A 13216-nucleotide genomic window follows, 5' to 3' on the forward strand; every position below is an offset into this window, starting at 1 on the left:
TTAAACCGTTCCTGCGGTTTATCCGGGTTATGAATTACACTGGAGTGAGAAAGCAAATGTGGTTACACTATAGGTGTTTACACAAGCTTTGAAGCCATGATCTCTAGGTTCCTTTCTAGCTGACATTGTTACATTATAGCAATTTCAGCAACCACAATCAAAGTTACAGCAGAAATTCCTTTGGGTGTTGCCTAAGTAGGCGTAAGCACTGCGCCAGTTGCTCATCTCAACATTGTTATGAAACTTGTTTCGACCAGTATAAACGACAGCGCTGTGGCAACGCGAACTCATGCGAACGGCGCCGCAAGGTGAATTCATGACGCAAGCGAACTACTGCACGTGGCGGCGCCAGGTGCGCTTGACATTCCGACGTCATCAAAAAGGGCCATGGACCCAAAAGGACCATGTAGACTTAAAAGAATGAGAAGAAAAATTAGAAGGGAAAATATGTAGGATAACACGAAGAGCAGTGCCTTGCTATTTGACGCTCGAGCCGGTTGCCTAAGGAAAAAAGAAACATACTGGAGCAAATATTTGGAACTAGATGAGGCATGTGTATGCTGCAGCAAAAATCAGGATAGAACTCAGCACGTGCTAATGTAATGCGAGGGGATTTACCCGGTGGGCACCGTAGGTAACCTACACCTTCCAAAAGCTCCTGGATTTAAAGTGGACGGAAGCGTCAACTGGCCTACAGTCGAGGTAAGCAAGGTACGCTTAGAGTATTGGCGGCAAAAAATAAAAGAGCAGAGAAGAGGTTGATATGACCAGACCTCTTGCAGACATAGGTATAGCTGTACAAGATAGATATTTAAGGAAAAAAATAAAGAAAGCTGTACAAAAGTGCTAGGTAAAACACATGCATACCATACCTCATAACATCAATCAGGCTAGGTGACTATTTGTCACCGCCTCGTCGCAAAGGGGATGCCATTAAATAACCATCGTGATCATTGTAAGCCATTATCGCCTATTAGCACCTTATCCATCACCGTGGAACCATTATGAACCGCGCTCAAACGTACTCTGGCGGCGGCTGCGTATGACACGGCCGCGCGGGTCCTGTCTTCCAACCGATCTGCGATGGGGACAGAGTGCGCCAACTACTGATAGCTTCGTGTGCGCTGCGTTCTCGCCGCTTAGTTCACGTTGAAGTGAGAGGCAGCATGAAGTTCAATTCGCTTGCTGCTGTGGGTCCTGTATTGAAAGCAATTGTCTTACGTGACAAACGAACCGACGCGCGGACGAATTTCCTCGTTGGGTAGCCATAGAGATGCCTACGCATTTAATAAGGAACAATATTTCTTATTTATTGATTTGGAAGCCTGATAGGCTGGGGTAAAACTACTACATGGAGGTTGGGGGTGGGCGAGTCGGAGTGAATAAGATGTAGTTGGAAGTCTTTCCGGTATGTATGTGTTCACAAAAGCCTGCCCAAGTAAAAACAAAATACTTTATACATCTGCCACACAGTGACAACACCATGGTAAACAGATGAGTATAAATATAACAATAAAAACAAACGCGTACGAGAATAAAGTAGTTATTTTAGTCGAAATGGTGAGTCACGATTGTGAAAATTAACCAAAAAGAATACGCAGCAATTAAAATGTGTGTTATAGCGCTGATGCACTGAAAGCACTGGTACGTCTTCAAGTGCGTTTTAAGCTGTGATGACGCTACGATGAATAGGCCCAGTTTCAATAGACATATGATCCCTTTCCGTCTCTCCCCGGCATTTATCGAAATGGTGAAATGAAACTGTCTATGAGAAACTTGGAGAAAGCACGATGACTACGTGGTTGCTCGGCTCGCCATTGGCTCACCAAGAAAAGAAACTGAAAAAAAAACACAGTGGCGGAATAGAGTGATATTTTGATTCGCACAATTTATAAGGCGTTTTCTCGCGCCAATATTTCCTGCCCTATACACTTATTTCTGAGCTGCTGTACGATCGCCTGCCTTACGCTTTCAGAGAAAGCGCATCCCCCTCCGGCTGGATTCAAACAAAACGCGAATAGCATTCTTGTTAGAACGCTATTTCTTAGAATACAAACCAGTTTTGTTTCCGAATATTTAGCTGTGCAGTTATTGCTCTAAAACTGTGGGTGGATCCCGAAGGTAGTGAAGTCAGAAATGAAGACCGCTGATATAGGTATGTTTCCACAGTTATGTGTCACTGGGTGTATCCTTCCCTTAAAAAGAAAAGAAAATCTGAGGTTTTACGTACGAACTCCTCCACATAATTATGAAGCACGCCTTAGCGTCGGGTTCTGGCTAAATATTGTCCACCAGAACTACTTTAACGTGCACCCAATGTACAGCACCCGGATAGTTTTACATTTCGCCACCAGCGAAATGCTGCCGCCATGCGTGGGATTCGACCGAGTGCCCTCAGGCTTAGCAGCGCAATGTCATAACTGCTTATCCACTGCGATCTAGGGGTCCAGCCCTTTAACGAACCACTTTGACGCTAGCTTAAGTGGGTGCCAATGGTTATGCGTCCCTGTAGCTACTTGGCATTTGCCAGTGCTCGGTTGATGAAGACAAGAGAAATTTCGGCCCAAAGTACAGGAATTTCTGTCTTATGACAGAAATTGACAGAAATTCCTGGCGTATGACATCTGTTTCTGTAGTTGCGACAGTCTTTGCTGACGTTACGACTTGGCATCGCAACACAGATATTCTGTTGCGACGACCAACAGTTTCGAAGTCGCAACAGGAACTCTCTGTCGCATCGAGAACGGCTCAAGAGAAGCGCTTCCCACCGAGACGCTCGTTGCCCTTTGAAAATTTTATGTCGCTTTCACATCGGCGGTGTACACTCTTTTCTCTTGCGTCACGTGGTATTAAAATTCCCGAATCCGGCAATATTGATCGCACCGACACAAGTATTGACGTCGAAATTGCGAATGGTGATGAGTTGTGGTAATTGTGTCTTGACGACTCGACACAATCACCCTACCGGACTCTTTAAAATGGACCGCTTATCGAAATCATCGCATCTGCAGCCATAGCTCCCTATCAGTTTTGTTAGATCTGACACAACGGCCAGTGTAATTGCGCGGACTGTTGCGCTGAAACATTAGATAATTTCCTAGACGCAGTGCGTATGCTTTTCTCAAGCGGACAAGAAGCATGGGCCTATTCCACAAAGCAACATCAAAATCTGTCTGGCTCGATTGTCAGTATCCTTTCGAAATATCTCTACCGTGAAAAATCGGTTCAATATATAAATCAGAACTCCGCCGCGCATGTTCCTATAGCTGTTTTGCACTGAACACCCAAATTACATGCGTACTAAAAGGTATTAATCGCTAGATAAAGCTGTCTAAATTAGCAGCGACGCTCACAGCATTGCCGGACCCCGTTGTCTATCTCTGAATTCCTCAACTCACATAGCTATCTCACAGCCAAATCGATATTCCAGCACTTCAACATCTATACATCTATATCCCTTTTCTAGAAAGACGCCAGTTTATGTTTCGGAGTGAAAGCGTACCTTCGCTGTCAACGTACGAATGTAAACTGCAGCCTCGACAGAGAGTGTTACTGTTAACATGGTGAAATCGCAAAAGTGCCACGTTTATGCAACACCGCTAATTATAGCAACGGTACGTAACATTTTACCTGAACCTATCTATCAAATGGCGTATTCGTCTCTTGTGGTCAATATGTTCTTTGCTATGTCCGTAAAAAGTAACGCTAGCAGCGAAAACATTTTACTTTAAGATGCACACTGCCTCCTTACCAGTTAATAGATGGCTTAAAATTAAGAAAAGAGGAGCATATCTACCCAGGAATGCAAATTGTAGGCTTTGAAATGAACTCGAGGTAACACAACACTCTTATTCTTGGTCGTGGCGCATTTTATTTTTGGGACATCTGACAGAGAAGGTTCTCTCGCATCTTACGATATCCGGCTCTTTTCTTTCGAAACGACAATCAGCAGTACACTATGTGATTTGTTCGTGTTTATAGGACTCTATTCGTTATTGAAAAGTCTCATCATCAGCAGATATGTGGAGTTAGCTCGCTCGACAAGACCTGTCTTTCTAGAAGAGACTGTTCAAGTACACAGTGCGGTTGAAAATCTTGATCCGGTTCCCGAATCAATTTATCTTGCCGCTTCTCTTGGTATGCCAGATTTTTTAACATTTTTCATTGGGATGCGTGCATGTGTCTGTTTGCTTTGTGTGCGTGTATCTAAACGTAACGTGAATAGTTACGCCATGGCATTACTCCTATTTCCGTGCATTAAAACAAAAAAAACCGCTTGGCGCAGTGCTAAGATACTGGATTCGGAAGCGTTAGGTCGTAAGGTGGAATCGAAGGTAAAAATTCGGGCGCTATATCGTAAAACTATTCCAAACTTTTCTATTCCAATTTCGCAATCAGCCCTCCGCGATTGGTCAAAAACTTTTTTGACCAATCAAAAACTTTTTTGGGCCACCCCCACTTCACCTGTCTGTCCCGCGACGTCACGAAAGCCGCGATAGCTCCCTATCTGATGCAAAGCGTACGCACTGATTATGCATGATTTGACCGAACAAAAGAAACATAGTTATTTCTGATTCGACGCCTTTGCGCTATTAGCCCTCGGATATTGGTCAAAAGTATTCGGGCGGCACCCACATCACCTGGCTCTCACGGGACGTCATAAAACCGCAAGAACTCACTATGTCCGAGTGACGTTTACGCGTTAAAGATGCATTAATATGCCAAACAAAACGGAATTTCCTTCTGAATAGACGCAGGCTGCCCCGTTCCGAAAGGAATAAAAGATGGCTGCCGCCGATCGCTCAGGCGCTGGCTACTCGCACCTGCTGGAAAGCATGGGTTTATTTGCGTGTAATAAAAGTTTTTGCGTGGCCGCGTAACTTTTTCGAGAACGTTCGGCACATTTATGTCCTCGTTCTGTCAACTCTGCTTTGCTGAGGATCCGCTTTAGCTTCGTTTTTAAACTTGCATTGCATGCCGCCGCGATTGTCGACGAGCTACGGCAAGCTAAGTAAGGGAAAGCAGACCAATCGCAGATGCCGGCACGACCCTCTTCATCCAGATATCGATTTTCAGTGCACTGGCTCGGCTCCAGCGAATCCCTCTCTCTTAGAGCGAGCTCCTCGCCTCTTGTGAGCCAATTAGATAAGACGAGCCGCTCAGTGTTGGCAATGTTATTCGTTTTTCGAGCAAACAAAAGTGACCTCCTATGAAGGAGGAGAGCGCTTGATTGGTCTGTTCAGAAAACCCTGTGGGTGACTGCCCGATGCTTGCGTCGGAGGTTACGCAAATGTGACGTCAGGAGATTGGAATAAAAACATAGTGGAATATTTTTACGTTATAGGACCCATAATTTCATTTTCTTCCTTTCCCAAACAAAACATTACATGTCGTCTTTAAGGACTGTGACTCATCTCCTTGATTAAAGGATGGTCAGAGTCTAGAGGATGTCAGACTACAGACGTCACGCCACAGGACGTCAAACTACCTGACGTGAGACTGCACGGCGTCCCAAAATAAGACAGACTGACATTTGCTGTTGTGCTTTTCGACTGGGTGGCCACGTGTAAATGGGTATCTGCCAGTCTTCAATGAACCTGTTTGACCCCAATTTGGGTCCGTGTGCGCGTGCCACTGGCTGTGCGCACACTTGGCGGCGGCGTCAGGAGGCTCTGCGTGTCTATAAGGAAACGCGATCGAGACGCCTGAAAAGAAAGTCCAAGCAGGAACAGGAACAAAAAAGGAAAAACATTGACAGCATCACTATCAAATCTCTCAAGCCAGAGAAGCAAACAATAAAGTCACTTCTCGTTTTTTTTATGTGCTGTCCTGAGCTTTTCTCTAGCATAGTTAGTTTTTCTTCAAAAAAGAAAAGAAGCTTATGGTCGTCGATGCTGCCTATACTTCGCAACCACCTCGTCCCCCAAAGAGACGGCTTTCACGCTGAACAGGGCTTTAATAGAGTGAGAAGCTGTGACGGCCTTCGCCGAACAGATTCGTTAGACAACTTAAAAACGCAGACCCTAGTGTTACCGTCCCGTTACCCTAGCGTCTTTGCTATTTCCTTTAAATATTCCACTCTTTCACATTAACCGTGGACACTTGTCGTGGATGGGGAACAGGTCGTCGACTGATAACGCCTGTCTGGGAGCACTGCTGCAAGTGTACGTTAGACGCAGACCCGACAAATAATCATTTCTCTATCGTTTCCAGAAGTGGCCAGACAGTTGTTGACTTTGCAGCCACCTTCTAGTTATGTCCTTCTGAGAAGACGATGCTTTTTTATATTCACCAGGAGCTGAAAGAGCAGCATACCTGTTCTCAATTAGGACATGTGAAGGCGCGCGTACTTGTAAGTCAGCGGTCGAGAGCAGACCGGTGCTTCTGCTTGGCAAAGTGTACTAAGCACATCGAAAATAAGTCTAACTCTCCAGAAAATCATCCGAAGCGACGGCTTCACCATGCGAACTGACCTATGCCAGCTGACGCTCTGCTAGGCTGCTCTTTCGATTACAAATGTCCCCTTCGTACGTTTCTCCCAGCAGTGGCTTTCCCATTGTGAGCTAAATAACAACGTATCTACTAAAGATGGGTACCCTGCTGAAGTTTTCCTAAAGGTACACTAAATATACCGGTACACTAAATGGAGCCGTAAATTCGGGAAACGAGCAAAAAATAGTGAGGATAACTGTGACACCAACACTAAATGAAAGGCTCCCGTCAGCGCTCATGTGACAATTGGCAGGTATGATTTTGAAGTGGTTGACTTCGAAGTGGTGGACTTCAAAGTGGTTGAGTAGTGTTTAGTGTAAAAAAGTCATTTAAAATGTAGTCCAACACACTTAAAAGGCTCGGAGTGGCTGGCACACTCGCTAGGTAGTGGAACCATAGATGTAGGTCATGGTATTGCTCTTGTTTCCGCATGACTATTGCACTGTCCAATCACATTCTTTACAACCTGTATGCCTCTGGGAATCTAGATTTTTCCTGTATCTCTACAAGTGTGTCTTGGATGACACCGTGAAGTCTCCGTTTATGAACGTCTCCAACAATCTGCTCTGTGAGAGAAATTCTAGTGGCCGCAACATCAGATGCTTGACTTGTTCCGTCACTGCAGCGAATCGAAGATGTCTCCTAATGCGCAATATCTCGCGATTAGTCCATGTATAGGTTGAACATCTTGGTACATGAATTGCTTACCAATGAGCGATTCCCACACATTCTCATTATTTCTCTACCACAAGTATCTTCCTGCACAACGATCAAGTGGCATTTCTGAGCAACATACATTTCTTCTGCTGTAGGCGCCGAATTTGGTCTTGTGGCCGAAATTACACAGTTGCTTGTAAACGAACGGATCATGCGATGATGCGCTAAACGTGCACAAGGCTGCTGCATCGCTGAAGATTAAATACCACTTTGAAAGCACTTGTATACGTAGTTTGCACGTCTTATGGCGCCTCTGAAGCTACGCTCCGTTCAAACCAGTGCTTTCGAAGTCTTCGCCTTATACTTTCTTCCTTCTGAAGCGAAGAAGGTCCATGCCACCACAATTCGCGTGCCTTTAAATATCCGCAACCGGAATTCACCCCTGAGAAAGTCAGTTGGTTTTCTTGTGCTGGACAGTTTCACCAGAACCACTTAACACAATGTTGCTCAAACGAACCTTTTATTCATTACAAAGCTGTGGTGCAATTTCTACAAAAAGCAATGTCCGAGCCGCACAAAAATATCCCGGCTCATTTTTTTTTCAGGAATTTTCCCTGCCCTACTTCGAGAAAAGTACCTAAATGGCTTTGGTAGTGTCATGGTTTTAAGTGGCGCAACCTTTGACTTGGCTAACGTAAGCTCCTTATATACTCCGTGTTTGCTTTTCACTCTCTTGTAGATGAAAGCTCCGTATGCTCTTTGACTTACATCACAAAATATCCGTACCTGCTAGTCGCGTGCATCTGGCTGCAATATAACGGCATAATTGCTCTCAAGGTGTGAAGTACAGGAATATCAGCGCATTTGCATTTTGTTTCAACGCAGGGAATGCCGCAGCTCAGGCTACATTAAGATATCGTCGCTCTTGAAAACTTAGGTTAGGCTGTACTGTAAGTGGTTCAATAAATCCAAGTGGACCAGATATCCTGGGGACGGCCTATAGCACCGAGCCTTTTTAATTTGCATCTTTTTAGAGCAATCCCACTATGCAATCCGTAGCCTTGGTCATGTGTCCTGGTTCGAGTACCACACAAGTCCAAAAACTTGAACTGCAGATCCTGTATCAGCCATTTATTCACGACGAAGAAAACGTTGCCTCAAACACTGTGAATTAGGAGCTCATTTTCTGAGAACACATGCAGCATCTATAATTTCATTCGAATGATGGAAAATGACTTTGGAATCTTTCACCACTTATGCTCCAACGGGTATTCGACGTAGAGTGAGTGCACCACAAGCTTCGCACTGTCTTGCAAGGGTACTTTAACGACGGAAAACGGCGCTTTAAATGAGCAATTAGCAAAAAAAAGTAGAACCCATCTGACGAAGACTGTCAACGGTGATGCGGTTAGCATTGAACCTGCACACCGGAACGACGTATTTCCACCGTCGAAAAGGGTCATGTATGTTGCGTGTACCGTAGCGGCACTCCTTTTTCGCGCTTCCCTAATAACACTCGGCGCCATCTAGCGGAGCGGCCTCGAATCACGTGCGTGCAAATGCTCAGAAGCGCGTCATGGGGCAACCGGTATCCTCTCTCGCGCTTCTTTGCGGACACGCTGCGCCATCTAGCCGCATTGCCGAGAAGTGTGCGCATGGCCTTCGAGAGGAGAAGCTGGGCGCGGCGGTGGGCGCCAACGCCGAGTATTGTTCCCTCACTTGCCACACACGTAGTGGCACATACTCAGTGACTCAATTCATTCAGAGGTCCATTGAAGAGCGGCACATACCCAGGTGATTTGTGGCACGGCCCGCCTAAGTGTGGGTTTTGTCCTTGAGGAACCCACGTAGCGTTGGTTTGGTTCCGTTCAGCATGGGAGAAACTCAGTGGCGTAGCTAGGTCGTCTGGCACCCGGGGCCCATAGGTCTTCTGGCACCCCCCCCCCTCCTCCCCACCCCGGGTGTAGCCGGCGGAAAGAGGGGTGTCTTCAGACGTATATGACACCCCCCCCCCCGCCCACTGGCCCGTTGCACCCGGGGCCCACGGCCCCCCGGCGCCCCCTGTTGCTACGCTACTGGAGAAACTTAAGGGATCTTTTGCGTCCCCGTAGAGAGGCACATTCCAAGTGGTTCATAGCTAGTTACTCAAGTTCGCATCAAAGTGGTTCATTGAACACCAGCACAGACCGAGTGGCCCATGCCCGGTCCTCCAAGTCGGCGTTAGAGTTTCTTCGAACAACGGTGCCTACCCAGTCCTCCATGTACAGTGGCTCATGTCGGTGTGAAAGAAGTTTGTTGAAGAGGAATACACACCGCCACATACTCAGTAACGCAAGTTGGTGCAATCCCTGGCTTAAAACTCTGTTCCCTCGTAGCAGCAACCAGCTACCCTACCCATTCGACCACCCAGTACCCAGGTGAGCGGAAAAACGGTTACATAAAAACGTTGATACAAACACAGTCTCGGAAAAGTGCGTGAACGTTGACAAGTCAAAATATTATTGGAGACGTGATTAGTGGCCGCTATTCTTGCGAGACGTACTAAAGCGGCCACATACATATGACAACGTCTGTGTGCCAAACGTACCGATGGGAAAAGGATTGGAGGGTACAGTCACAGCTGGCGTCTTAGGCGTCGTCTTCGTTGTAGTCGAAACGCTGATTTTCTCTGATGATGCAAAATGCACGAAAAAATAAATTTGAAAGAATTTTAATAGTAGCAACACTTACGCAAAATAGTTCGACATCTCAACGCCTAGGGATGTACTCGGAAATGCAAGCCTATTTTAAACGCTAAATTTTAAGGCGAAGGCCTTAGATGTCTCTGTTTCAGGGGTCGCATTGTGAGGTACACAAAACCGGAGCACGTCGGGAAAGGAAAACAGAAGCGCCGGAGGAGGGTTCTGAGAAAGGGCGACGGAGGAGGACGGAAATGTCAGCGGCGGCGCCCGTAAAACGTTGTCGACACGGCGGCAGCACGCTTGCAGCACCCTCGCGTGCCTTGTAAACGTCGCCGCGTGGCCACAGAGCTCCATTCCGCATCGCTATGGGTGACGACGCACCAGGCTTTAGTCGTGCGCGGGGAAGACCGAGAAACCACTCGATGGCGGAAGAGGCTAGAGCAGCCCTAAATGCCGCTCGTGCTAACCGCCATCGGGAGGAAGCGGCTATCCTTAATCTGCGGCAGCGGCTCGACGAGAGCAACATGCGGCCCCAATGTGACTCGGTCGTTCTGGAAATGGAGAACTGGTGGAGAGAGGTCGCTGCCGCACGTGCAAGACGAGTCTTCACGTTCTCAGAAAGTTCTAAGCATCCACCATAATTGTAATGCAATTGCGGTTATTACTTTCACTATGTACATCTTTCATGACTTCTGCTTCTAGAACCTGACAGCCTGAGGCCCCAGGGACGTGAGATTTATCGTTTCCTGAGCTAAGAGAACATAAAATAACCGAAAGTTTTCGCGGGAGCTTTAGCTTTTGCTCTTTGCAATACAGCACGCGTGAAAAAAATTCCCTTTCGAATATTTGCTTTTATTGGTGCAGCGGTTTAGGGTTAAGCCTCTCTGAACGGAATGAAATCACTCCTTCCAATATACACCTTTGCGTCATTCGCAGAACCTGATATTTTTTTTTTCGTTGAGCTTGCAAAGTGAAAGATACTCTGAATACAAGAAAAAACGGCGATATGAGAAGGACTGCGATAACGAAAGCATGACAGTGATAGAATACTGCTGGTTACCGCATTAAAATAGATTAGCAAACGGAAATACCAACTCGCATGCATCAGTTGACAGCGTTACTCCATACAAATAACATTTGTAGAAATATTGAACTGCGAAAACGCTGTACCATAATAGTAACAAAATGTGAACCGACCTACAGAAATAACGCAGAGTTGAGCATTACGAATCGCCTAAACATTATATTTCTGAATTCAGCAGAAGCAGTCATCCGTTAGGAATTCCAGACATCAATACTAAGCCTTAATCGCGACATTTTCTGTCATACCTGAGATGTGATGCAGAAAATATCAAATACTTACTGCGAGTCGTAGTCTCTGATATTATTGGAAAACATAATTGGGAGGTAAACTTCAATCAATATTTGAAAATTACATTCTAAAGCAATTGCTGCTAGATAAAACTGCGCTGATGCATCAGTGAGATATATCCTGGTGCATTACACTCGTTACACCGAGTTATTATGCCAGGATATCAGAAAAAAAGCATGCAACATCCGCTCTTGCGTGCGTTCCCGACACTTCGCATCTGCAATTAAGCAAGATGCGACTGTGTTGGCGGACGCACAGTGCCGTATATAAAGAAAAAATTTACCTACGTGCAGGAATTTCGTCACGAAAACATATCATGTGGACATGCTCGATGATCTATGATCACGCGTAGAGCAGAGATCGCCTTTGTGAGCGCGAGTGTTGCAAGCGAAAACGCCCTCTGTTCTCATAATAGAAAACGTGTGGGAAGTATAGAACTTGGTGTACATAATAAATTTCATGGCTGTGCATGCGGCAGCACACGGAAGAGAATATATCTAGTGGAATTTAGTGAAGGACGGAAACATCGCATAGTTCGACCTGTACACGTGATATGCACGCGTTCTTTCTCTATTTTAAACTTTAGGGCCTACAGTGTGGGAATTGTACGATGCAGCGGTGTACACCGCGTACGCACGCTCCATCGTTTGCACTAACAAACTACACAGTTAGTTATTCACTAGTGTAGTTAGGACCTGCGTCGAACTATTGGCGGTGTCTTATGGTATATTCGGTTGCTAGCTTTCGAGCACTCTGTACCACTCTGTCAGAGCGCGTTAGATTCAGCTGACCAAAATCCAGCGCTCAGGATAAATTCGGTTGAGCCCCAGCGGCGCAGTCCAGCTCGAAGCTCTCATCTTCGTCCCGGCAGTGGAACCAAATTCGTGTGGAATTCGATCACCTGGCTGCTGGAACTTCCGTTGTTTGTGCGCCCTCAGCAGCGGTAGGTGATGCACGGCTTTTCTCGACCATGTTCATTTGCTATCCAAAAAGTGCCGATATGAATTCCCCTCCAGGCTCCGATAGCTCTGGCGAGCTGCGATGTTTGATCTGAAACCTTGAGAAGAAACCAGTGTAAGTTTTACATGTGCCACATTTGGGGCACGAGCATATTTGCATTTTACTAACGAGTGAAAGAACGGCGTCCCAAATAGGGGTCCATTTTTGACCAGAGATGTACTACATTTGTGTTCATCATTACCGCTTTAAAATGTATTATCTTATTCGGTCCTTGTCAATGAAATCACCACGAAGTTACTGAGGGTAACGGGGTTTGATTGCGAATCTATTAATGCTAACAAAAAGCTTAAAATATATTTTATCGTATATCAGCGACTATTCAATTCCTATGAATGTTTTTTCAATGACTTAAGCGTCGACAAAAATTGGGAACCATTGAGAGACGAATAAAAGCTGATACGTAGCCAGAATTTTGTTGATCGAGATTGTATGCTCACGTTGGATGAAGTCATGCTGGGACTCACTGGTACGTCACATCATGGCAGCACATGGTGTAAGATGGACGCCGTAGCTGTACCTTGTCCAGTCCCTCCTGCAACTGATGGTTGAAAACTTCGTCAGGCAACTAGGCAACGATAGGAGTAACTGTGTTTCCATATCTTGTTCTTTTTGATTCAAAGGGCCCTTCAATGAGTAAAAGAGAAAGCATAGGACTTCGGACGTGGAAGACGTGCTTAATATTTGGCGATTAACATTATACACATGTGCCGTTTGGCGCTTCGCTCAAAAAAGTGAACGCAACGTAATTTTGAATCGCTGTGCCTTCAAAAAAGAACGTGGTGGACAAGCCACGTGCTGCTGTGCCCATGCCCAATGAGTTCACCATTAAGCCGAAATAAATTATAGTTGCATGTGAGACGGATGTAGCCTATGGTATTTCTCTCTCACGCTGGGAATGCTACATTTGGCCGGCCGGGCACTGCTTAAACGTATTCACGAATCATAAAGCGTCTGTTAAGAGCCAGTCGTCATCGAACAAGTGGGTCTGTGCTAT

General features: G+C 45.9%; 1 protein-coding gene across 4 annotated transcripts in view; it reads right to left on the reverse strand.

Annotated features, from left to right (window-relative positions):
- LOC139046746 (uncharacterized) overlaps positions 1 to 13216 on the reverse strand; it is a 201448-nt gene that overhangs the window by 173867 nt on the left and 14365 nt on the right. Inside the window, exons 2-5 of one of the 4 annotated variants that reach the window (XM_070536233.1) lie at positions 12660 to 12760; positions 12104 to 12259; positions 11194 to 11208; positions 9737 to 9817 (exon numbers count right to left, since the gene is read on the reverse strand). The gene's annotated coding sequence lies outside the window, so the exon portion shown is untranslated. Of the gene's footprint in view, positions 1 to 9736; positions 12260 to 12659; positions 12761 to 13216 lie in introns of all 4 variants that reach the window. The other 3 variants (XM_070536236.1, XM_070536234.1, XM_070536235.1) reach the window with 3 other exon arrangements.

This window comes from Dermacentor albipictus, chromosome 3 (assembly GCF_038994185.2).
Source record: "Dermacentor albipictus isolate Rhodes 1998 colony chromosome 3, USDA_Dalb.pri_finalv2, whole genome shotgun sequence".
Lineage (NCBI taxonomy): Eukaryota > Metazoa > Arthropoda > Arachnida > Ixodida > Ixodidae > Dermacentor > Dermacentor albipictus.